Source organism: Eurosta solidaginis, chromosome X, assembly GCF_040869045.1.
Source record: "Eurosta solidaginis isolate ZX-2024a chromosome X, ASM4086904v1, whole genome shotgun sequence".
NCBI lineage: Eukaryota > Metazoa > Arthropoda > Insecta > Diptera > Tephritidae > Eurosta > Eurosta solidaginis.
The window spans coordinates 16,233,895-16,260,834 of record NC_090324.1 but is presented as its reverse complement, the minus strand read 5'-3'; the positions used below and the strand labels follow the sequence as shown (position 1 = coordinate 16,260,834).

The 26,940-nt window shown below is 39.9% G+C and overlaps 1 long non-coding RNA gene across 1 annotated transcript in view; it reads left to right on the top strand.

Moving 5' to 3' along the window:
• LOC137235494 (uncharacterized) overlaps positions 1-16,745 on the top strand; it is a 236,341-nt gene extending 219,596 nt beyond the window's left edge. The window contains exon 2 of the long non-coding RNA XR_010947928.1: positions 16,100-16,745. This is a non-coding gene — a long non-coding RNA (uncharacterized lncRNA). The remainder of the gene's footprint in view (positions 1-16,099) is intronic.
• The last annotated feature ends 10,195 nt before the right edge of the window (positions 16,746-26,940 follow it).

Below are 26,940 nucleotides of genomic sequence, written 5' to 3'. Positions count from 1 at the left end.
GAACCCAGAATCTTCTTCATTGTATCATTGCTTTTTTAGTTAGTGTAAATAAATACACTGCATGTAATATAAATGTATGTTGAATAAATAACTCCAATATTGAACAATGGAAAAATGGCCTTTATTAAAGTACTTCACAATAACACTTATACTTTGCAACTAGCTAGCTTAACAACCAAACTGATTGATAGCTCAAATGAAACTCTTCTATAGCCCGACAGATTGCGTGCTTAATCAAAACTGCTCGATAGCTCAAATCAAACTGAATTCCAGCGCCTCTACATTTTCTGCCTTTTATACTCTCTGATTTCAACGTTCGCATTTTCTAGGCGCTTCCAGAATCTACTAGTTCACCATCAGCTCTCAAACTTCTCAGCTGTAACTACAATTGCACGATTTTATAGCTTCTCTCATTGCATACTTTCAGGAGCATCTCAGATATATGCATGTGTTTGTGCATTGACTCTCCGCTGCTCGTATACGTACATGGTACATATGTGTAGACGCAATTATTGTTTCATTTATGTAGATACATAATGATTGAATTATTGTTGTGAATTCACGTCACTGCTTAGCATCGGCCTAGAGATAGCAGCACCCCTTAGTTTTGCTAATATTCGTAACAATATTCTTTTAACTTAGACACCCGCTTCATATATGTCGGAGAGAAAAAGCTACTATCCCTTAAAAGTGTTTTCCGTGTATTGTTAGTGCATTGTTGTATTCAATTGTTGATTACCCTATGCCAAGCCACAGTGAAGTTTTTCATATAAATGCCTTCAACGCAATTGACGTTTATTTCGCCTTGAAATAAAGACAAATTCATTAAAACGAGAGTAGAACAATTCAAACTATATGCTCCCACGGCGATATGGCAACACGTTTGAACCAAGGACCATCCGGCTGATGTAGCATCCAGAGGAGTATTGGCGAACAAACTTGTGGAGCACGAACTATGGTGGAAAGGGCCCAAATGGTTACAAAAAGAAGAAAGTCAATGGCCAATACAGAATATATTTAAATTCGATGCATTTTGTGTGTCAATATCAATAGAATCACATTTCTTGGATGAGGTAATAGTAAAGTATTCTAGTTTAACTAAATTAATAAGGGTTGAAGCTTACATATTGCGATTCATAAAACAAATACGAGGACAAAAATATCCTTCGTATTTAATAAAACCAGAGCTTAAAGAAGCTGGACAGATAATAATAACACATCAGTAAAGATTACAGTTTAAAGAAGAAATACAGAGCTTGGAAATTAGGAAAGAAGTTAGTAATAAAAGTAACATTGTAAGCTTAAACCCAATCCTAGATAATAACGGAATCCTTCGCGTAGGTGGTAGGTTGGTGAATGCAAAACTGCAATTCGATCAAAGGCACCCGATAATATTAAATAAATCACATTTATCAATGTTAATTATTGAAAATTTTCACAAAACATCTTTGCATGAAGGAAATAAGCTAATGGAATCAATGATTAGAAGGAATTATTGGATTGAAAAATTCAATAAAGAAAGCTAATAGGGCTTGTAATCGCTGCATACGTTACCGCAAGGAAGCAGCCAAACAAATAATGGGAAATCTTCCAGAATTTCGAGTATCACTGTCAATTCCATTCACACATGTTGGTGTAGACTATGCAGGTCCGATACAGATGAGATGTTCGAAAGGAAGAGGGCAAAAAGCATTTAAAAGATATATGGGCGATTCTCCTCGAGCTCTCAATTTTAGTAACCCAAGGTTAGGTTAGTTTGAACTGGCCGGTCCATGAGCATCTCACTTAAACTGAATAAGTCCGTAGTGTTACCAGAAGTTTGTTTTAATGAGCAAACTGAAAACCCCTATCAAAAACCAGGACCTATGTGATAAAATAACTCCGTCCTCTTGACAAATACTAGAATCTTCCTAGTATTTAAGCCACTTGCTGCTTCTAGATCTGACAGCTGTATCACTCCTAATAGCTGAAGCAAGCGCAGGGCAAGAGCGCAGAACGTGCTGAATCGTTTCCCCCTCCATCCCGCACTTCCTACATCTGTTATCACTGAACAAGCCTAATTTAAAGGCAAGTGATGCCAGAGGGCAGTGTCCAGCCAGAATACCCGTCATGAGTCTACAGTCCTCTCTTTTTAATGGTAGAAGCAACTTTATTAGCCTATGGTTGTAAGACCTGCACATAATCTTCGACACTTTACAGCCCCGCGCTTGAACCCACGCCTTTCCTGCTTGGTCGATCATGTGCACCTCTCGCCTTCGCTTAATTTCGCCCAGTCTTATTGGGATATCTACAGAGCAAGCTTCAAGGGATGCGCCCTTTTTAGCTAGTTCATCCGCCTTTTCATTCCCATCTATTCCCATATGATCTAGGATCTATAGATGTATGCTTCTCCCTGTCCCGATTCTCTCCAGGGACTGTTTACACTGTAACACGCATTTAGATGCTGTGCTGTGCGAGATTATTGCCTTATTTCTAGCTTGAATGTCAATATAAAAGTTAACACGATCGAATCTTGGGCTATTTTCTTCCAGGGTTTCTACTGCTTTGGTTACGGCTGCTATTTCCGCTTGGAAAACGCTACAGTAACCCGGCACCCTGTAGGATCTGTTATTTCCAGATCAGCGCAGTATACCGTAGACCCTATTCCTTCCACTACTTTGGAACCATATGTGTACACATGTATCGCCTCGTCCGCCATTTGAGCACCTTTGCGCCAACCGCGCACCTCTATTGTGGCCTTAAGATCGCCCTCGAAGCGCAGATATGGAATCAGGTAGTCTGTTCGTCTTGTGATTGATGACGCTATACTACTATGGCCGTATGGTCGGCGCTCAAGCTGCCCCCAGGCACCGAGCCTGGTTGCAGTTGTTAACGCTATGTTCTTTGCTACCAGGTCTACAGGTGAAATGTGCAGAATGGCATACAGTGCAGCTGTCGGGGTTGTTTTCAGGGCTCCCGTAATGCTAAGCATTGATAGTCTGCATACCCCCTCTAATTTTTTGAGGTAGGTTGCTTTTTGTGTGGCTTTCCACCAAACAAGAACTCCATAGTATAGGATAGGGCTAACAATCGCTGTAAAAACCCAATGACAAAGAGAGTGCGATAAGCTCCACGTACACCCCAGCATTCTTTTACATGCATAGAGTGCCGTTGAAGCCTTCTTCACCCTTTCTTCCACGTTGAGCTTCCATGACAGCTTACTGTCTAGGATGAATCCTAGATACTTTTTGCAAGGTTTCTCCTGTAGGGTCACCTTTCCTAACTTGGGCCTGATTCAATTTGGGACCATGTACCTCTTTGTAAACAAGATCATATCCATCTTATCTGCGTTGACTTTCAACCCGACATTTGATGCCCAAGTTTGAATATCCGAAGAGCCAGATCCATCAAAGAGCTAACCGTTGGATGGCACTTTCCACTTATGACAATTGCACCGTCATCCGCGTAAGCCGTAAGTTTTACGTGTCCCTCATCAAATCGCCTGAGCAGTTGGTTGATGACCAGCGTCCACAGATGAGTTGATAGCACCCCTCCATACTGCGTTCCCCTGTCCACTGATTTCGTGGCCTCGTACAATCCCCATTTTGATGTAATCTTCCTGCAATTTAACATGCAGCCGATCCATCTGGTTAGGGCTGGATGTACTTTAATTTAATTATGACCATCCATTATCGCCCATTTAGAAACATTATTGAAAGCCCCGGCAATGTCTAAAAAGACTCCTAGAGCATATTCCTTATATTCCAGGGATTTCTCTACGCTTATTTCCACCCTATGCAATGCGGTGTCTACCGACTTGCCTTTGGTGTACGCATGTTCTGTTGAGCAGCTTTTCGTCCACGTTGGACTTTATGTACACATTTATCAGCCTCTCAAAGGTTTTGAGCAGAAATGATGTGAAGGTAATGGGTCTATAATCTTTGGGATACACGTGAACGATCTTCCCGCCTTTGGTAGGAAAGCTAAACGAGCAGTTCTCCAAGAGTGCGGTACATGATTCAGTCTTATGCGCCCATCGAATTTTATTTTAAGCCATTTCACGACCGCCCTACTTGAAACTTGTAGCATGGCCGGGAATATACCATCTGGGCCCGGCGATTTAAACTTAGAAAATATCTTCACTGCCCATTCGATCTTGGTATCGGTCACCAAGCCCGGCACTACCCGCTCCGTGATCGAAGTGTGAGCACTGTCTGCTGGCTCTTCTAAACCATCTCCGGATGGGAAATGTGTATCGAGAAGCACCTCAAGGGATTCCTCACCATTACGTGGCTATTCCCCGTTCTCTTTCTTAATTAGTCCCTGGAATATATTTCCCCTTGCTAGGGCTTTTCTCAACCGTGCTGTTTCGCTGGAGCACTCTATGCCCGTACAGAAACTTTTCCATGAGATTCTCTTCGCCCTGGAAATTTCACGCTTGTAGATTCCTGTACTTGTCCCGACACGCTTCGCTTTCCGCGAGCTAGGTTAAACATTTATTTTACCTGTCTTCTTAGAAGACTCAGCTCATTGCTCCACCATGGCGGCTTTGCTTTTCCTCTGAATCTTCTTAGAGGGCAAGCTTTTTTATACGCAGCCATAGCGTCCTCGTTAGGAGTTCATTAAACTCCTCCAGTTCTCCACATTGGCAACCTCTTTGGGTTGTCCCAGTTTCGTTTCTACCTGTTTAGGGAATTTAGTCCAGTTTGTTGACCTAGTGTTTCTAAAGGTTTCTCCCTTCTCTACCCTCTTTAGGGGGATGCTGAAGCTGATATACGCATGGTCGGAGAAGGATGGTCTATCAAGAACCATCCAATCATACCTTGATATATCACGTTCGGAGCTCAGTGTAATATCCAAAACATTGCTGGATGTTGGACCAATGTATGTAGGGACATTTCTCCTGTTGGCTATCTGCAAATTGGTTTGCAGGATGTAACAAAATAGAGATTCGCCTCTCTCATTCGTATCTGCTCCTCCCCACGCATTGTGGTGCGCATTTGTATCCGCGCCACCACTACGAGGTCCTCAGTAGTGTAATTAGGCAGCATATATGAATGCAGCTGTTTCCTTACCATTACTACAGCTCGCACCCGTCCTTTCGTTTGCGCATAGTAAACGCCAAATCCGCGCGCGCTAAGTTCAGAAACCCTTCCACCCGATGAGAGCCACGGCTCCCAGATCAGCGCCACGTCAAACGAACCCTCCTCAAGGGTTAGGAGGAATTCGCTCGACGCCACTTTACTGTGTTGGAGGTTTATCTGTAGGACTCGCAGCACCATTGGGCTGTTTGTCCCCCTCCAGCACCTTCGTCTTGACGTCGTCGTCCTCCCCTTGCCCTTTTGGTTTAGAGTATTCGAGGCCCCCTTCAGCCTCTCGTGACTGTTGTGCAGGGTGTTCCTCTGTGCGAGTCACAGCACCATATGGCTGTTGGTTCTCTTCTAACACCTTCGTGGTGACGTCGGCTACCTCCGCCTGTCTTTTTCCCATTAGGCTTTTGAGGTCCTTTTCGACTTCGCCCAATTCCAGCGTGTTAGGATTTTTATACTCGGGACTTCTTTTCCTGAGTCGCATATACATTTTCCCTGTACCAAAGGACATTTTTCCAAGCTGCGGCTACAATATATCCTCCGCCTGCTTGTTTATTTGGAAGATGTAGTACTGACCTTCTTCCATAGGCCGAGATACAGTAAGTACTTTCCAATCCTGTGTCGGTATGTTCGGATTCTGATTCTTCAGAAGTCGCAGTGTATCCTCCGACTTCATCACGCATGGTATCCATATCTTAACTTTTGGTACCGTTGGGATTTGCGCTTTACTCACCACCTCAAATCGCGCGTTCGTGCCTTGCCTTTGGAGGTTTGGAACCACTTCCTCCATCCACCGCAAGCTCGCGATGTTGTCGCATGCTATCATCTTCACACCATTATACCATCCCCCCCGAATCAAAGGTTGGAAGGGGATTACTTGGTTGTGCCCGCATCATCTTAAGCATTAAGCTAATAAGCTCCCTTTCTACAGATCTTCACCTTTCACTAGTCATTTGTACGAAGGGATTGCTACGATCAACCAGCGCCACAGTCAGTGACTGCTTTGCCACATCACTCATCTTCTCGGGAAAAGCCGGCGTGTTAGTGTTAATTACCTTTGGCACCTCCGAGAAAGCCGGAGTCTTAGCGGTATCTCACTTTGGCTTATCTCCTACTTCCGTAGTTGGAACTTCCCTCTGACTCGCAGCTTTCGAGGTAGTTGCTACCTCGCTATTGGGGCCCATCTGTATTACAGCTTCGGGCCTACTTGTCTGGTCTATGCGACTGCCCTGCCTCGCTACTCTGGGACTGGGTCCTTTCTGCCTCTTGAAAGTAGGCTTGACGCCTTTCGCCGAACGTTGCCTCTTCATTCTGCCATTTGACGCTTCTTCGTCCTCGTACCGGTTGCAGAACTGAGGGTTTCTAGCAGCAAACCTTTCGAGCTGCCTTCGACCTATTTCAAGTGCTCGATCTCCACTTCTGTTGGGTCGACCACTGCTCCCAGGCTTTTGATAATTCTTAGTGCTGCACGGTACTGCGAGAGAGCTATTTTACTTCTTCTGCTCCGTACCCTTCTCCACTCTTCTACTCCGTCTTCATTTGTGTGCTTTTCCAACACGGAGTTCATTGAATCAGCACTACTCTCGCTCCCCGAGTCCGGGGCCGAGTTGGTAATGAGTTCTTCATCTTGGTCGTACGACCACCTGCCCGAAAAGCGGGCTCAGCGGTCCAGTATTATATACGGGGAAAGAACCGTCAGCCACAGCAGCGCCCCTTACTGGCCATCAATACTTCCCGAGGTGGCCCGGTATCGGGAAGGCTCCGTTCTAATACAGCCGAATTTATCCCCTGGCTGCAAATCGTTCAATAGGCACGGTCCGCATAACACCCTGGATTAGGGGGTTGGCAGTTCTTAGTCACCGACATCCCGCCGCCCTCCTATGAGGCGAAACGGCGTAGATGCCAGTCCTAAACAGCTCCGCCTCATAGTCGGGCGCTATGGAGATCGGCTAAGCCCTCACACCAATGACAAGGTGCCTACCCCAGTGAGGGTTTACTAACCCAAAATTTTGGAAAAAAAATATTCGATTTTTTTTTATTTTTTATTTTTTTTTACTAACGCAAAATTGTGGAAAAAAAATTCGATTTTCAAATATTTTCAAACAGTTTTCTATGAGTTTTTATAGCTAAAAACATTCCCAGACTGGAAGAGCTACAGCTATTAATTTATGTTCTTGAAGCCTACCACGGTTGTGACATTATACGCGTTACGCGCGTGCCACGGTTGTGACATTTTGACAATAAATTGCTCATTAAAAAAAACTTAGTATGACTCGCAAGATTTTCCGTAAAATTTTAAGGTTATGTCAGCAAGCTTTAAAGAAAAATGGTATAATAGACGGTACTTAACTTAAAACTACAAAAATACAAGTGCCACGGTTGTGACACGATTTTATGATACGTACCGTTTTTCCAGTTCTTCAGTGTTTAAAAATGGATATTAGTTATTTTAAGACTACAAACATTAACATGGAAATATGCGGGGACACTTGCTGATCAAAATTCACACTCACATGTAACACACCAGTGTCCAATAAAGCAGTACAAACCTAACGATTTGAATAACATTTTTTACTCAAAAACTCATGGACACTTTTCAAAATCAAATTACAAAGCGAAAACAGAAATGCTATCATTAAAACAACATTTAATATTGCGGATTAAGTCAAGCATTTAATATAATGACATTGTATTACTCGCGCAATTGAAGATTAAAAAAGTTACCACCTAAAATGTTAAGAAAAATGAGGTTGTGGACATGCCACGGTTGTGGCATTTGTAGGGTATTATAAACTCCAACTTCATAAAACTGATGACCAGTCAATAAAATTCAACATGAAACTTTAAAATAAACATTAGTTTAACTCAATTCCATAATTCAATTCATAGAAAATGCTTTAATATATTTCAAATTACGAAAAGACACAAAACTGTAAGCTGGCGGAGAATCACCCATATAGCGGTATTTGTATGTATGGCAACAAAAGCTATTCATTTAGAGGCAGTAAGTGATTTAACAACTGAAGCGTTTCTAGCTGCCGTGAAACGATTTTTTGCTAGAAGGGGTAAAAGTCAGCATATATACTCAGATAACGGAACAAACTTTGTCGGAGCTTGCAGAAAATTAGACTTATATTTCAAAAAGGCAATAAAAAATAATTCAACAATAGCTCCCATATTAGAAGCAGACAAAATTCAATGGCATTTTCGGCCGCCGGCAGCTCCTCACTTCGGAGGAATTTGGGAGGCTGGAGTCAAGTCAGTAAAATATCAATTAAAAAGAATGCTAGGCGAAAGAAAATTGACATTTGAAGAGATGACCACTTTACTATCACAGATTGAAGCAGTGCTAAACTCGCGACCTCTATGTGCGATGGATAGTGAAAGCGATATAGATGTTTTAACCCCTGGACATTTTTTAATAGGATGCCCATTAATAGACTGCCCTGAAGCAAATGATGACACAACAATAAGTTCATTAGACAGATGGAAACTGATACAGAAAATTAAAAGAGATTTTTGGAAACGGTGGGAAAGCGAATATGTCACAATGTTGCAACAACGGATGAAATGGAAAAATAAATCCGACAATCTACTAGAAGGTCAAGTAGTCATTATTAAAAATGAAGAAACTCATCCAGCAATATGGCCACTGGGCAAAGTTATTAAAACTCATACTGGAAGCGATAGAAGAACCAGAGTAGTAACCCTAGAATTGCAAAATGGGATACTTAAACGACCCGTTCACAAACTATGCCCGCTAGAAATGACAGGGAGCAGCAATACAGAAGAGCGAAATCAAGCTGCTAGCCTGTTGACATCAAGAATATCGGAAAATATAGCAGGTACAGGGGGGCAGAAAATAGCAAAAACGATGATGATGTGGTTATTTACGTTTCTTATGCTAGCAGTGCAAGTTAAGGCATTATACGTAAATGATACAGGGGAAATAGGTGCTTCAGTGGCTGAGCTAAGAAAGAATACCACAATATATTCGCATCCAATTGGCAAAATAGACATAATAAATTCAAAATGGGACTTAATCGTTTATTACGAGTTAGGTTCCTATTACGAAAGGATGGAGAGAATAAAAGAATTTATTAATGACTTGAGCATCAGTGCAAAATATTGACGTATTATGAAGAGGCTTGTATAATGATTACCGCAAACTTGTAGCAGAGATATAATAATCTTAAGTCAAATAACGAGCTATTCATGAAGCAAGGGAATAGAAAAAGACGTGCGTCGTTCGAATTCGTTGGCTCATTTTACCACATATTATTCGGAATCATGGACGCTGATGACCGGGAGAGTATGGAATCAAATATTAAAAATATTTTTGAAAAGCAAAAGGATATCGCAAAATTGTTTAAGAAACAGTTGTTGATTCTAAAATAAATATATTAAAAAAGACAACCGATGAAGTTAACAAAAATTTTCAAAAGGTGAATGAACAGAAAAATAAATTTTATAGTGAACTAGTTAAAAATCAAAATGCCGAACGAATGACTTTAATGTTTCAGATATTAACCATTCAAATAGGAATAGTTATGGATGAATGTGAAGATATTCAAACTTCGATAATAAACTTACTAATTGACGTAAATCATGGTCATTAATCTAAAACAATTAAAACCATCACAGCTTAATAATGAAATAGCATTGATTAAAAAACAGCTGTCACACAAATTAGTATTACCTGAGAAACGACTCGGTAATGAATTAAAAGAAATCTATAAGTCAATGACTGCTAAAGGTTATTGTTGATTCACAAGTCGTCATAAACATAGAAATTCCCTTAATATCATATGAGTCATCAAATGCATACAAAGTAAATACGATACCCATAAAATACAAAGGAAGCATGATTATTCGTGATATAATGGCAGAATATTTAATATACAAGTTTGATTTAAATCAATATGTATTGATAAACCAAGTAGATTTAAATGAGTGTTCAATTAACTCGGAAGATCATTACCAATGACCAGGGAATTGGGCTTGGAAGTCAGCAACCGACAATTCATGCGAAGAAGCAGCATTAAAGCTATATGAAAACGAGGTGTGTAGATTCAAGCCCGTCTCAGATGAAAATGTTTCGATTAAACTATCCTCTCAAAATCGTTGGCTTTACAAGATATTTAGCAAATCAGCGATACATCTAGAATGTGATGACAATCAACAAATGCGAATGGAAATCCCTAAACAAGGCGTTATCACAATAAGAGAAGGATGTACAGCTGGACATGAAGGAGTAACTTTAACAGCATCTCATCAAATACAATCCGAGATCACTAAAGAATTGCTATCCTCTTCTTGGGTAAAAAACATTGAAAATATACCAGACCAGCGAATTAAACCTTTTGACTCTACCTTAATAAACACACACAAAGATATCTTTACGCTTAAACAGCAAATAGAAGTTCTCAAAAGGGAAAACATCTAATTAAAAGGTATACATTTTCATCACATAAGTGGCCATACTTTACTGTATTTACTTTTATTAATAGGGCTGATCATCGCTATATTATATGTAAGATCAATATATAAAACTAAAAACGCAGCTATTCCATTTGAACTTCCAGTTAGATATAATCATAATTAAATAAAATGTTAGGAAACTTATTATGTTTAAGAGAAATAGCGTAATTTTTGGCCTTTGGCAGAATGTTCATAAATATATGAACACGTAATCTTGTCGGCACCATGGCGATAAAAATCTAGAAATATAGTATAAATATCTACAGTCCACTTAATTGTCGAAATAAAAGATAAGCGTAACAATGTGATTGTTGTTCATAAAATATTTCTATATTGCTTATCTGAAAACACATAAAAATATAAAACTAACTCAATACACCAACGCATACAAACAGCAGCTAAATTTCAATTATTTAAAAATAAGTATCTACGCGCATTAGTGCTCTTAAGTCAACAGTGCCGTCAAGCAAAGATTATTGCTGATTAGGATACATTGGAGCTGCATGAGACACATTAAATTTAACGCACTTAGAATGCGTTGGTATCTAATGTACACATTAAAAATAAATTCACATATACACATTCATATGTAGCAAAATGAACCTCTGTAAATATTTATGTATACAACAACAAATTATAAGAAAACTAGGATAAGTAAAATGTATATAAAATAAGATGTTTTTGTAAATAAACCAGAATTCATTTGAATTTTTGTTGGAAAGCATCTTTTCCTTTTTAAGTTATAATATTCTTGTTTTCCCTCACCAGCGGTAACGGACAGGAATTTACAGCTTAAACAATTTAGAAATTTTTCAGACAACCTGCCATAGCTGCGCAGATAGCTCCATTTCGAAGGGTGCTAAGCCTTCATCATCAGTACGCTTTAGGCACGCTGCGCTAACCATTTAGCTATACAGCGGTGGTTTGTTTGACAGATAAATTGCTACTTATATTCATTCTTACCAACTATATTTATTCAGCGTTGCGCCATCTGTTGTAAATCACTGATAATGCTGGATTTGTTTATTGTCAATTACTTTGTTTGACATTCACAAGTGCTCATGGTTTATTAACAACTGTTTTTGTTTTTATCGGCCTATTGATAAATGATTCAATGTTCGATTCAAGCTCAAGGCCAGAACAGTAATTTTTTTCTAATGATAATTATTGTTATTTTTTAATTGTTCTAAAATTGAAAAATTGTATTTTGTTTTTGGAATGGAAAGTAGAAAATTTTTCAGACAACCTGCCAAAGCTGCGCAGATAGATACATTTCGAAGGGTGCTAAGCTTCCATAATCAGTACGCTTTAGGCACGCTGCACGCTTAAAAAATAACAATAATTATCATTTGAAAAAAATTATTGTTCTGGCGTTGAGCTCGAATCGAACCTTGAATCAATTATCAATAGGCCGATAATAACAAAAACAATTGTTAAACAAATTTTGTTAAAAATTTAGTACAATTTAAATCTGTTTTATCTTAAATATAAATCCAAGGTTCGAACTCGAGCTCAAGGCCAGAACAATAACTTTTATGATAATAATAATCTTTAAAAATTTTTCTAGGATCGAAAAACTACTTTTTATTATTTGGAATGGAAGATAGAAAATTTGTCAGACTCCTGCCATAGCTACTCAGACAGATTCATTTCGAAGGATGCTAAGCCTTCATCATCAGTATGCTTTATGCACGCTGCGCTATTAAGCTATACAGGTGGTGGATTTGACTGATAAATTGCTATTTCTATTCCTCTTTATCAACTACCTTTACCAGCTTTGCACCATCTGTTAGAAGTAACTGATAATGTTGGATTTGTGTCGGGACCGGTCTATATTGGATCCCAGGGCATATGGGAATAGATGGGAATTAAAAAACGGATGAACAAGCTAAAAAGGGTGCATCCCTTGAAGCTTCCTCCGTAGACTTCCCAATTAGATTGGGCGAGATTAAGAAAAGGCAAGACGTGCACATGATCGACCAAGCGGGAAAGGCGTGGGTCCAACCGTGGGGCTGTAAAGTGCCGAAAATTATGTTTAGGTCTTACAACCTTTGACTAACAAAGTTGCTTCTTTCATTAAAAAGAGAGGACTGTAGACTTATGACGGGTATTCTGACTGGACACCGCCTTGTGCCGTCACATGCCTTTAAATTAGGCTTGGTGTGTGATCACCGATCGAGCAAGTTTTGAGGTCGTGCCTACGGCTAAGACTCTAGCTATTAGGAGTGATACAGCTGTCAGAGCTGGCATAAGTGCTAGAAAGCTTCTAATATTTTCCTGGAGGACGGAGTTATTTTTAACATAGGTACTGGTTTTTGATAGGGGTTTTCAGTTCGTCGTTAAACAAACTTCTGATAACACTACGGACTCATTCAGTCTATGTGAGGTCCTCATGGACCGGCCAGTTCAATCTACCCCAACCTACAAAAACAATATTTATCATTGACTTTGGACTCGAATCGAACTTGGAATCCTTTGTCAAAAACATTATTTAATAAACCAAGAGCACATGGAAAATGCACAGTAAGCAAAAATCCAGTATTATCAGTAATTTTGAACAGACAGCATAACGTTAATAAAATACTATCTGTAAAGAGGAATAGATGTAGCGATTTATCAGTCAAACAAACCACTTCTGTGTAGCTAAATGGTTAGCGAAGGTGTCCGAAAAATATCTTCTATTCCAAAATAACAAATAATATTTCAATTGTAGAAAAATTATAAAAAGAAACAATTATTATCATAAAAATTATTGTTATAGGCCTTGAGCTCGAAAGGAACCTGGAATCCTTTCTTATATTTGAACAAATTTGTTTTTAAATCTTTGATTTTGTTTTGCCTTGGGCATGAACCCAGAATCTTCTTCATTGTATCATTGCTTTTTTACTTTAGTGTAAATTAATACACTACATGTATTATAAATGTATATATATTCTTTTAACTTAGACGCCCGCTTCATATATGTCGGAGAGAAAAAATTATTATACCTTAAACGTGTTTTCCGTCTATTGTTAGTGCATTGTTGTATTCAATTGTTGATTACCCTATGTCAAGCAACAGTGAAGTTTTTCATATAGATGCCTTCTACGCAATTGAAGTTTATTTCGCCTTGACCATTCACATCCAAAATTTTTCGAAGCACTGTTATAAATATTCTCACTATACAAGAAAAATATTTGCTTACATATTTTGTGTCATATTTCTTTGTTAATATACAGTTTTTAACTGTGAAAAATGTCAAAAAAGTACCAACGATTGGGAAAAATAATTTCACTTGCAAAGTGTGAAAGCAGCCTTAGTCAAACCAACTGTCGAATTCTTCTTCTTATGCTTTCCTTGCAACAAAAGTTGGAAGTTGGATAATTTTTCACGTCAGTCATGTGCACAACAATGTGCTCGCGCAGCTGAGTGAAAATTTCTCAAGTAGGCCATTGGAAAATTTTTGGTTAAAATTTGTGTTGCAAAAACACTATTTCGACAGGCCTTTCGTACCCATTTTCATGTTGGATATTGAATATAATTTGGCTCATCTATGCTTGCAAATCAACCTATGCAAAGATATGTAAATACTCCTTTACGGGTACTCTTTTAACGTGCGTACTCTCACGTGCAGTTGATGATTATTCATAACTTCATTCGATCAAGTTTTTTTTTTTTGTGTTAAAAATTCAATGTAGAAAACGTTTTTGCATTATTTTGCATACAAAATTTATTATGAAACGCATTTAAATGTACAAATATATTCGAAAAAAAGTTAAAGTTCAAAGAACGATTAATTCTGTCGATGGCCGTTTGAATTTTAAAAATCGAACAGACCCAGCGAAAATTATATATTTGTGCAAAAAAATACAACATAAACTTTGTTTATATTAGCAAGAAAACATGTTTTCCATTGAAATTGGTTGGCGCATGAGTAAAGGTCGTCAAAATCTGACGAAACAGCGTATTCGCAACAAAAATGGAGACATAAAAATTTTCGGTTGGCTCACTTGGGAAAAGGGCCGAGTGACAAGAACACTTGTCAAATTAATATTATTACTACCCTGTACCGCGGAAACCGAAAATACGGCAGATTCTTATCTTCAGCAATAACCTTACTTACAAATATTGCAATAAGCAAAAATTAACGGACTCCAAACACATTCCTCGATGAAGATACACCGAAACATTTCCTATTTTTCTATCCATCCTATCTTTTCCTATTAATATGTATTATATATATGCGAAAGTTTGGATGTCCAGACGTTTTTCTTTGTGACTCAATCGCGCAAGAACAGCTGGACGGATTTTGATGAAATTTGGCACACAATAGTCTAGAAGGATATACTAGCTATATGGTTTTGAAAAGGGAGGAGGACCATGCCCGCTAGGAACAGTTATAATTTAATTATATTTTTTCATCTTTGTGACTGAATCACGTCAGAACGGCTACACGGATTTTGATGAAATGTGGAACACAGATAGACAAAAGCCTACTGGCTAAAATTTTTTCGAAAATGGAAAGGGGGGAGGTCTTACGACCCCTTCGAACTTTTGCAAAACATTAAACATTATAACTTTAAGTATACTGACCTTGGCCAATATTATAAACTCAATGTACCAAATAAGTCGGGGGCTTACACATCATTTTCGGATGGTTTTCGGGATCCGTCTGGGAATCACGGGACTTCTTCTTGACTATTTCAGGATCATTTGCGGATCTTTCAGAGATCAATTCTGGATGGTTTTCGGGATCAGTTTGGGATCCCGTCGGGGACATTTCGGGACTATTTCGGTATCATTTTGGGACCCTTCCCGGATCATTTCTAGATAGTTTTCGGTATCCGTCCGGGATCATTTCGTGACTTTTTCTGGGCTATTTCGGGATTATTTTGCGACCCTTTCGGGATATTTTCTGGATTATTTACGAGATTGGTTGGTTTTCGGGATCCCGTCAGGATCATTTCGGGATTATTAGGGGGCCCTTCCGGCATCATTTCTGTATGATTTTCGGGATACCGTCAGGGTATTCTCGGGACTTTTTCGGGATCATTTGCGGACCCTTCCGGCATCATTTCTGGATGGTTCACGGGATCCGTCAGGGATCCCTTCAGGGGCATTTCGGGACATTTTCGGGACTATTCCGGGATCATGTGGCGAATCTTCCTGGATCATTTCTATAAGGTATGCCGCATAATAAATTCAGGTTAAAAATTTCTGGTCTTGGCCTTGTTTTTCAGCTATTTTAAGTCTTTGTCTTTAATTTGCTAGGGTATATTGAAATTATGATAGATTTACTATGAATAACAACTATTTATAACTACCACCACCAATTCTTTTTCTGTCTTTTTTAACAAACTCACGGATCTCCTGTATTGCAAATAATGACTTGTATACGTGTTTATACTGACGTCAACTGCGCATCAACAAATAAACAATGAATTATCCACAATCACAATAATCGCTACTTTTGATCGATCTCTGTGTATCTTTATTTCAATTACTATTTCATGTATCGCCCGTGCTGGAACACTTGGTTTCTTCGTTTTCTATTTACACGATCAAATTAGATCAGGGTAGTTAATGCTTTCCGTCAAGGACTTGATGGCCGCTATGGTGACGTCACTAGTACCTCTTTAGCCGAAGTATTGCGCAAACAAACATCAGTTAACAAACGATTTTCGGATACATCTTCTATTGAATATGCCGATAACATACCAGATGAGTTGACGATCCCGGAGATCGATGTTGAGAGGCTCTCATCACATAGTCACACAGAGACAGCTGTTTGAAAGCGGCGAGAAAACAGCAAGAGATATAAGAAAATAATAATAAAGCGAATCATAGAATAAAAAAACTGTAAATGACAAGAACATATCCAAGCAAGTGCAAGCCTCCACAAAAAAGCATACGCAAATAGTAGCAAAGAGCTTAAACTAAACAGAAAAGCTTGACCAGTCTTGTAAATATCCAAGGAGTTCATATATGGGGAAAACAACTAGGTTGATAATGATTTCTTATATGAAATTTTAATATGATCCTTTTTGCTTTGATAGAGGCATAAGTCCATATGTTTGAAATTTTATTAAAATTAATTTTGGTAGGTGCGATAACTGTTTGCTTTTTTTCATTGGACTTACGCTTCTATCAAAAAATTGCTCATATTTAAAAATATCTAAAACATTAAAATAAATATTAAACTATATAATTTCCAAATATTTTGAATTACTTACAAATTTACTTGCTGTTATTTGATACACTGCTTTTTAAGGAAAGTTCAGTTTCTCTCGATCACTCCCAAAACCGTATCATCTTTTATCAGTGTACATACATCTGGACAGTCATACTACATATGTGTATGTAATACTTCTATATCGGCAGTAAAGACGTGGAAGCCAGCTACTAAGACTGTCTTGTCTAAATTGAAACTTATAGACACTATAACTATTCCAAAAAAACGAAACAAATTAGAGATGGGTATTGTGCCAGATATATAGTTTCGTATCATAATAAAAATTTTGTATGCTTGAAAATTGCATCGGATAAATCGTATTTATAATACAATTATCCGTTTGACTAACATTTATTGCTATTTATATTATCATACACATAAGTACTTACAGTTTTTTTCTAAGTTAGGAAAGGTTGAACTAACTGAAGGACTTCACATAGACTAAATGTGTCCATAGTGTTACCAGAATTTATTAGGCGACCAAACGAAAAAACAGAGTAAGGTACAAGGACTCATGTTTCAAAAAAGCTCTGACCACTTGGCAAGTATTAGAAGTTTTCTAGAGCCTAGCTTAATAGCTGCCTCGATATTTGAAAAATCTGCAGCCACTAATATCTGGAGCATTGACCACGCAAGCGTAGGACACCAACACAACCCGTACTCAACCATTCCTTCCTGCAGCCTTAAAGTCTCTTTTCTTTACTTGTAAGTCAGTAGGAGATAAGCCAAAGGGAGATAACGCTAAGACTCCGGCTTTCTCGGAGGCGCTAAAGGGAGTTAACGCTAAGACTCAGGCTTTCTCGGAGGTGCCAAAGGGAGATAACACTAAGACTCCTGCTTTTCCCGTGAAGATGAGTGATGTGGCAAAGCAGTCACTGACTGTGGCGCTGGTTGATCGTAGCAGTCCTTTCGGACAAATGACTACTGAAAGGTGGAGATCTGTGGAAAGGGAGATTTTTAGCTTAATGCTTAAGATGATGCGGGAACAACCAAGTAAGCCCCTTCCAACCTTTGATTCGGGGGGATGGTATAACGGTGTGAAGATGATAGCGTGCGAAAACATCGCGAGCTTGCAGTGGCTGGAGGAAGTGGTTCCAAACCTCCAAAGGCAAGGCACGAATGCGCGGTTTGAGGTGGTGGATAAAGCACAAATCCCCACGGTACCAAAAGTTAAGGTATGGATACCATGCGTAATAAAGTCGGAGGATACACTGCGACTTCTGCAGAATCAGAATCCGAACATACCGACACAGGATTGGAAGATACTTACTGTATCTCGGCACACCGAGGATGGTCAGTTATACATCTTCCAAATAAACAAGCAGTCGGAGGATATTTTGTACACGCAGCTTGGTAAAATGTCCTTTGGCACTGGCAAAATTTACATGCGACTCAGGAAAAGAAGTCCCGAGGATAAAAACCCTAACACGCTAGAGGTGGGCGAAGTCGAAAAGGACCTCAAAAGCCTAAGGGAAAAAAGACAGGTGGAGGTCCCCGACGTCACCACGAACGTGTTAGAAGAGGACCAACCGCTAAATGGTGCTGTGACTCGCACAGAGGAACACCCTGCACAACAGTCACGAGAGGCTGAAGGGGGCCTCGAATACTCTAAACCAAAAGGGCAAGGGGAGGACGACGACGTCAAGACGAAGGTGCTGGAGGGGGACAAACAGCCCAATGGTGCTGCGAGTCCTACAGATAAACCTCCAACACAGTAAAGTGGCGTCGAGCGAACTCCTCCTAACCCTTGAGGAGGGTTCGTTTGACGTGGCGCTGATCCAGGAGCCGTGGCTCTCATCGGGAGGAAAGGTTTCGGGACTTAGCGCGCGCGGGTTTGGCGTTTACTACGCGCAAACGGAAGGACGAGTGCGAGCTGTAGTAATGGTAAGGAAACAGCTGCATTCATATATGCTGCCTAATTACACCACTGAGGATCTCGTAGCGGTGGCCGTTGAGCAAAAGAATAAGCAGGCATTTATCCTGGCGTCCTGCTACATGGCGCATGCTGCGGAGGTCCCACCGATGGAGTGCAAAAGGCTAGTACAGGAGGAAGGGCGCAAAGGGCGATTGGTCATAGGCGCAGATGCAAATGCGCACCACAATGCGTGGGGAAGAGCAGATACGAACGAGAGAGGCGAATCTCTGTTTTGTTACATCCTGCAAACCAATTTGCAGATAGCCAACAGGGGAAATGTCCCTACATACATTGGTCCAACATCCAGCAATGTTCTGGATATTACATTGAGTTCCGAGCGTGATATATCAAGGTATGATTGGATGGTTCTTGATAGACCATCCTTCTCCGACTATGCGTATATCAGCTTCGACATCCCCCTAAAGAGGGTAGAGAAGGGAGGAACCTTTAGAAACCCTAGGTCAACGAACTGGACTAAATTCCAGAAACATGTAGAAACAAAACTGGGTCAACCCAAAGAGGTTGCTAATGTAGAGGAACTGGAAGAGTCGAATGAATTCCTAACAAGGACGCTTATGACTACGTATAACAAAGCTTGCCCTCTAAGAAGATTCAGAGGAAAAGCAAAGCCGCCATGTTGGAGCAATGAGCTGAGTCTTCTAAGAAGACAGGTTAAAGAAATGTTTAAGCTCGCAAAGACCGCGGAAAGCGAAGCGTGTCGGGACGACTACAGGGATCTACTGAAGATCTACAAGCGTGAAATTACCAGGGCGAAGAGAAACTCATGGAAAAGTTTCTGTACGGACATAGAGTGCTCCAGCGAAACAGCACGGTTGAAAAAAGTCCTAGCAAAGGGAAACATAGTCCAGGGACTAATAAAGAAAGAGAACGGGGAATGGTCACGTAATAGTGAGGAATCCATTGAGGTGCTTCTCGATACACATTTCCCATCGGGAGACGGTTTAGAGGAGCCAGCAGACATCACTCACACTCCGATCACGGAGCTAGTAGTGCCGGGCTTGGTGACCGATACCAAGATCGAGTGGGCAATGAAAACGTTTTCTAAGTTTAAATCGCCGGGCCCAGATGGTATATTCCCGGTCATGCTACAAGTCTCAAGTAGGGCGGTCGTGGAATGGCTTAAAATAATATTCGGCGGGTGCATACGACTGAATCATGTACCGCACTCTTGGAGAACTGCTCGTGTAGCTTTTCTACCAAAGGCGGGGAAGATCGGTCACATGTATTCCAAAGACTATATACCCATTAGCTTAACATCATTTCTCCACATCACAGCATGCGTACACCAAAGGCAAGTCGGTAGACACCGCATTGCATAGGGTGGTAATAAGCATAGAGAAATCTCTGGAATATAAGGAGTATGCTCTAGGAGTCTTCTTGGACATTGCCGGGGCTTTCAATAACATTAAAGTACATCCTGCCTTAATCAGATGGATCGGCTGCATGTTAAATTGCAGAAAGATTACATCACAATGTGGATTGTACGAGGCCACGAAATCAGTGGACAGGGGCACGCCGCAGGGAGGGGTGCTATCACCTCTGCTGTGGACGCTGGTCATCAACCAACTGCTCAGGCAATTCGATGAGGGACCCGTAAAACTTACGGCTTACGCAGATGACGTTGTAATTGTCATAAGTGGAAAGTGCCTTCCAACGATTAGTTCTTTGATGGATCGGGCGCTTCGCGATATTCATACCTGGGCATCTAATTTCGGGTTGAAAGTCAATGCGGAGAAGACGGATATGGTCTTGTTTACAAAGAGGTACAAGGTCCCAAATTGCACCAGGCCTAAGTTAGGAGGGGTGACCTTACAGGAGAAACCTTGCACAAAATATTTAGGAATCATCCTAGACAGTAAGCTGTCATGGAAGCTCAACGTGTAGGAGAGGGTCAAGAAGGCCTCAACGGCACTCTACGCATGTAAAAGAATGCTGGGGTGTACGTGGGGCCTATCGCCCTCTCTTTCTCATTGGGTTTTTACAGCGATTGTAAGCCCTATTCTATACTATGGAGTTCTTGTTTGGTGGAAAGCCACACAAAAAACAACATACCTCAAAAAATTAGAGGGGGTATGCAGACTATCGATGCTTAGCATTACGGGAGCCCTGAAAACAACCCCGACGGCTGCACTGTATGCCATTTTGCACATCCCACCTGTAGACCTGGTAGCAAAGAACAAAGCGTTAACGACCGCAACCAGGCTCGGTGCTTCGGGGCAGCTTGAGCGCCGACCATATGGCCATAGTAGTATAGCGTCATCAATCATAAGACGAACAGATTACATGATTCCCTATCTGCGCTTCGAGGGAGATCTTAAGGCCACAATAGAGGTGGGCGGTTGGCGCAAGGGTGCGCAAATGGCGGAAGAGGCGATACATGTGTACACCGATGGTTCCAAAGTAGTGGAAGGAGTAGGGTCTGCGGTATACTGCGCTGATCCGGAAATAAGTAGATCCTACAGGCTGCCGGATTACTGTAGCGTTTTCCAAGCGGAAATATTAGCCGTAACCAAAGCAGCAGAAACCCTGGAAGAGAATAGCTTAAGCTGCAACCGTGTTAACTTTTATATTGACAGTCAAGCAGCAATTAAGGCAATAATATCGCATAGCACAGCATCTAAAAGCGTGTTAGAGTGTAAACAGTCTCTGGAGAGAATCGGGACAGGGAGAAGCATACATCTATATTGGGTCCCAGGGCATATGGGAATAGATGGGAATGAAAAAGCGGATGAACTAGCTAAAAAGGGCGCATCCCTTGAAGCTTGCTCCGTAGATGTCCCAATTAGATTGGGCGAGATTACGCGAAGGCGAGAGGTGCACATGATCGACCAAGCGGGAAAGGCGTGGGTTCAAGCGCAGGGCTGTAAAGTGTCGAAGATTATGTGTAGGTCTTACAACCTTAGACTAACACAGTTGCTCCTATCATTAAAAAGAGAGGACTGTAGACTCATGACGGGTATTCTGACTGGACACTGCCTTCTGGCGTCACATGCCTTTAAACTAGGCTTGGTCAGTGATAGCAGATGTAGGAAGTGCGGGTTGGAGGAGGAAACGATCGAGCACGTTCTGTGATCGTGCTCTGCACCTGCCAGGCTAAGACTCCAGTTATTAGGAGTGATACAGCTGTCAGATCTAGAAGCAGCAAGTGGCTTAAGTCCTCGGAAGCTTCTAGTATTTGCTAAGAGGACAGAGTTATTTTATAACATAGGTCCTGGTTTTCGATAGGGTTTTTCAGTTTGGTCGTTAAAACAAACTTCTGGTAACACTACGGACTCAATCAGTCTATGTGAGGTCCTCATGGACCGGCCAGTTCAACCTACCTACTTGTAAGTCTTATATCGTTGGAATCGCACAACACCATAGAAGTTTTGCAGACCGCTCTTATTTCCACGCACTTCCAGCATTATATGAAACTCTTGTTTTTTGTCTTTTGATTTCTCCCGAGCGTTACCTTCTATACCTTTATGACCAGAAGGTGTATGGTCCGGCATGAAAAAAGCCAAATTTATGAAACCAAAACGATGTTGCTACCCAAATTCAAAACCTCGGGCCCCAGCTGCCCTTATTATTAAAATACCCAACTCAACTTGTTGAGTAAATAATGGGAAAAAGTTACGTTTATTTTATTGCTCGAAAGCTAATAAAACAGGAGTGCATAATTAGAAAACTTGGGCAAAATCATGGAAATATTTCAACTATGCAGCAATTAAAGGGTTTCATCAGATTGGCGAGTTGATTATAAAACCACCCAGTCTCGCCTTTCAACCCATCATTATTCAAAAGGTAATTACCTCGGGCAGCCGCCGTGGTGTGGTGGTAGCATGCTCCGCCTGCCACACCTAAGATCCCTGGGCGAAGCAACATCAAAATTTTAGAGACAAGTTTTTTCCAATAGAAGAAAGTTTTTCTAAGCGGGTTTTGTAGTAAAAAATAAAAGGAGCACGACGCAAATTGGAAAAGAAACTCTGCTTAAAATCGCTCCTTAAATTTATTTACAAGACTTCCTGACCACTATTTGCTAATGAGAAGTGCCGTGGAGCGGAGTCCCAGTCTTTCCGCCTATCTATACAACAAGCGAAGCGTAGTCCCTGGCTTTCCACCTACCCATAAGAGACCGACGTCGGCAATGAGCGGAATTTCAGTCTTTCCGCCCACCCATAAGAAAACGATATCAGCGGGGAGCGGAATCGCTGAATTTTCATCAACAACAATAGCTGGAATGAAATCTGAATTTCCGCCCACTACTCGACAGCGTTGCGAGCGACACGCGGAGTTTCAATACAACGCGATGGAGCAAAATCACCACATCGCCAGTAATTATCTGTCGACAACAACGAACTTCCAAGCTTCGCAGCTGCGGCCGACTTTCACAACAGGGAGCTTCATTCGTGAAACGCATTCCGTACAACGCTTCTGCAATGGTGAAAATATAGGCACGAAGATGCCTTCATATGGTCCGATCACTAATCGACCACTGCATCACAACGTTCATCATCGCTCACGATCAGGCCTGGGATCTACCTTTAGACGATAAAGCCCTTGACACTGCACGAGATATCATCTTAGAATACGCAAGCGGTTGACAGTCCACGCTGTAGTCCAACAAAATTACGCGCTCACAGGCTCAACCGACAAATGTTATCCCTCATTCGCAAAAGCGTTGGCACGTATACAACTTCCGACCCAGTGACGTAGTGAGGTTTTCTTGCGCCCGGGGAAAATATTTTTCGGGTTATGAACTATATTTGAAGTTTCAAGCTTGTAGCTTATCGGGAAGTTACTTAAATTTTAATTACAAAATTCGTTCACAACGGCCGGCCCGCCTATCAAGTCAAGCTAAATAAACTCGTTTAAAAAAGCATTCGATGGTAGAATAATAAACGAACAGACAAACACGCTAACAATATTTGAACCTTTAAAATTTGTTTACAAAAAACAAAGTAATCATACAGGTACAACACACAAACACGGATCAACAAATAAACCCAGAAGAATAAATCAACGAAATCAACAAACACCCAAAAAAGCACCCCCGTGCCTGAAGGACACATAACACACACATATATATACATAAACATTCAATTTGGCCATACCTGTCAGGCACTAACGAACTATAAATATAAGACAAACGACAACAACAGATCAGAACGAAAATCGACACTGATGATGGCGCAACGCCGGTTTGTCTTCAAACCAGATTTGTCAAGGGATGACAGAAAAATTTTCCAATATACATCACTTACCTATTACTATAAATATTGTCTGGCATTGAATATGATACCAAAAATTTGATAACATTACATTGAAGGCGAATACCAATGCGAGCAGGAAAAGAGATAGAAAGGCGGAAAGATACTCTCTCACTCTTGAAAACTCCTTTACCAACAAAGGCCGTATAAATGCGGAACTATTATCCATATATTTAAGAGTGGCACAACGATCACCTACACCTGAATTAGTGGCATGCTTCGACCGCATAAAGACCAAATTTGACAAGGGATGACGGAAAATCGTTCCAATATACATCACTAAAGTTTTGCTATAAAAATACTTTTTTTTAATTTAGTTCATCACAGAATATAAATGAAAATAAATCTTAATAAATAGGTATAAAACATTTATTTTGATTGGGGCCTTAGGGCCGTTTTACGGTTAACGCTAACTTGCAGTTTATTTGGCAGATAACCGGACCATTTCTGGTAAATAAACTGTCAGTCAGCGCTAACCGGAGATGGTGAAAACGGCGCTAAGACCCCAATCAAAATAAATGTTTTATACCTTTTTATTAAGATTTATTTTCTTTTATATTCTATGATGAACCAAATTTTAAAAAAAATATTTTTTAAAGCAAGACTCGGTATAACATTGTCCCTTGAAAGACTAACAAGTTTCAGTTTTTCTCCTAGAAAACTAGCACAGAAAATCGGAAACGTGTTAGTCTTCCATGAGAGCGACTATATGTAATCCAAGGGCGCCATTACAGTAGCGGGTTTGAAGGGGGCGAAGGGGCGATCACCTCCCCAGACTAGAGTTTTTCCAAAATTTATTCAGACCAAAATTTTTTTCACGAAGTCCCAGAAACTCACTATTTATATACAGTATTTGTATAAATATAATGATGGATATTTGATCGTTACTTTTCATAATGCAGTTTTTGTATGCATGCATTCATCGACTATAAATTTTCAAATAATATTAGCGCTCAACAGTAAGAATGCTCATGCAAATCAGTCCAATGCTCAGAAATATTTGCGCTGTTGATAACATAATGAATCAAACCTTACTTTATTGAATAAAGTTTATTCAGAATCTTCACTCTCACTCTACACATTTTTCACCACTTTCTACTGGGCATTTGTCATCTCTATAGAAACTGCAATGCACATATTCAATTACAGTAGAATCGCGAGAAAGTTAATCGCCAGTGTTCGGACTTCTACCACCATTTTTCTTTTATTTGAAGTTCTACCACTTCTACCACGCAAGCTCGAAAAAAAGTGGTAGTTTTTTTATAAAAGTTTTTTGAAGAAACCTTTGCCTTTCCACAATTTTTTGAGAAGAGAAACAATACCTAGCGATACTTTGATCACCATTTAATCCCTTTTCCTTTAGGTTTTTAGTACATAACTGCCATTTCCACCTACCTTTGTATATATAGGAAAGAAGTGAGTAAGATTCACTACTTAAAAATATTTCAAATATAACCCAATGCTTCCGCTTTTTTCATAAATGTACCACTATTTTCTGAAAAATCTACCACTAAACAAAATTTTAAAGTCCGCACACTTTTAATCGCTCGGCTAAGTTGACCGAGTATGAGCGTCCACGTCCCGCTCTAAAAAGTTAACTATGCGTTGGTTAACTTTTCTGACCTCATCAATTTTTTCAAATCTAACCGTTTGTTTGGCAATAAAAAAAGTGCGGGTATTCCACGAATTCCTGTGTGAAAAATTATTGTCGGTGTCGCGTGGTGCAAGTGTAGTTTGTCATGGGCATTTAAACTTGTGGGTTGTGTACTTGCGTTAACTTGTGTTAAAGCTTGTGTTTTGGTTAACTTAACGCGATTCTACTGTATTAACCTTAGAATAATAAAAAATATAACCTATTTCATTCGATTTACCGATTCGTTCGGCATCGTGAACTATTAAATAATTATTATTTAATTAATCGACAATTGGAACTCTTGGCGGAAGAACTCGAAAATGGTAAGTAGGAATTTTCCATTAAAGTGTGATTCGGGTTTTTCCATCGAACATACATTGCTATTTTCATATAATCGTTAAACATTTAATAAAATTTCATGAATCAGACTGCTTTTTAACAGTCGAGTATAAATAACAGTAGCGAGCAATATAGTTGCACCAGCTTTTTTTCGAGAGATCACTCGGATATAGTATGTTTATGCATGTACTGAAGTCGCGGCAAGAAAACAAGTGCATATAGCTTGTTTTTATAGTTTTCTTTTGTTATCAAAAGAGGAATCTTGTGTCTACGTATTTCCAATTCGCTACATCAATCAGCATTAAAAAAAATTCAAGGACGGAAGCTCTGATGGAAAGGTAATAAGAAGCGATGAGCTATGAAGAGCATCAAAGAATATTTTTGCAAGCTGCCAAAACTTCAAGAACAGGTCTGCGATGATACAAATGTAGAAAACGGAAGTACTGTTCCACTCTTAACTCATACTGATCGCGACGGTAATACCTTGTTGGTTGATAATAATAATGAGAAAACGTTGCATTCAACATCTATGAATACTGAATCGGGTTCGAATGTACCTACATATATCACTTTCACAAAATTCTATTGTTGAAAAATACGACAGGTAATTTTGTGGGAAAAAACATTTATTAGATGGATATACGAAGTACAACTTACTAAAATATCATTGCGTACCACCGAAGGACTATATCTTCCCTTTTTCGAGTCATAGTCAAAAAGGAAAAATAGAAAAGCGATACTTTAAACATCATTTTTTAACTTGTTTATTCTGAACAAAAAAAAGGATGTTTTTGTAAATATTGTTTCTTATTTGCAAGTGATACTGGTGACTCGAAATCGAATGTTCCTCTCAATGCAATTGTCAAAGTTCCTGTGACATCGTTTGCAAAGTTTTCCGGTAAAGAAGGTGTACTAAATAACCATGCTATTAACAAATATCACTCTAACGGGGTTATTCTGTGTACTTGACAAATTGTCAATAAGTTGACGAGTAATCAAGATTTTTATCAAGTTGACAAATA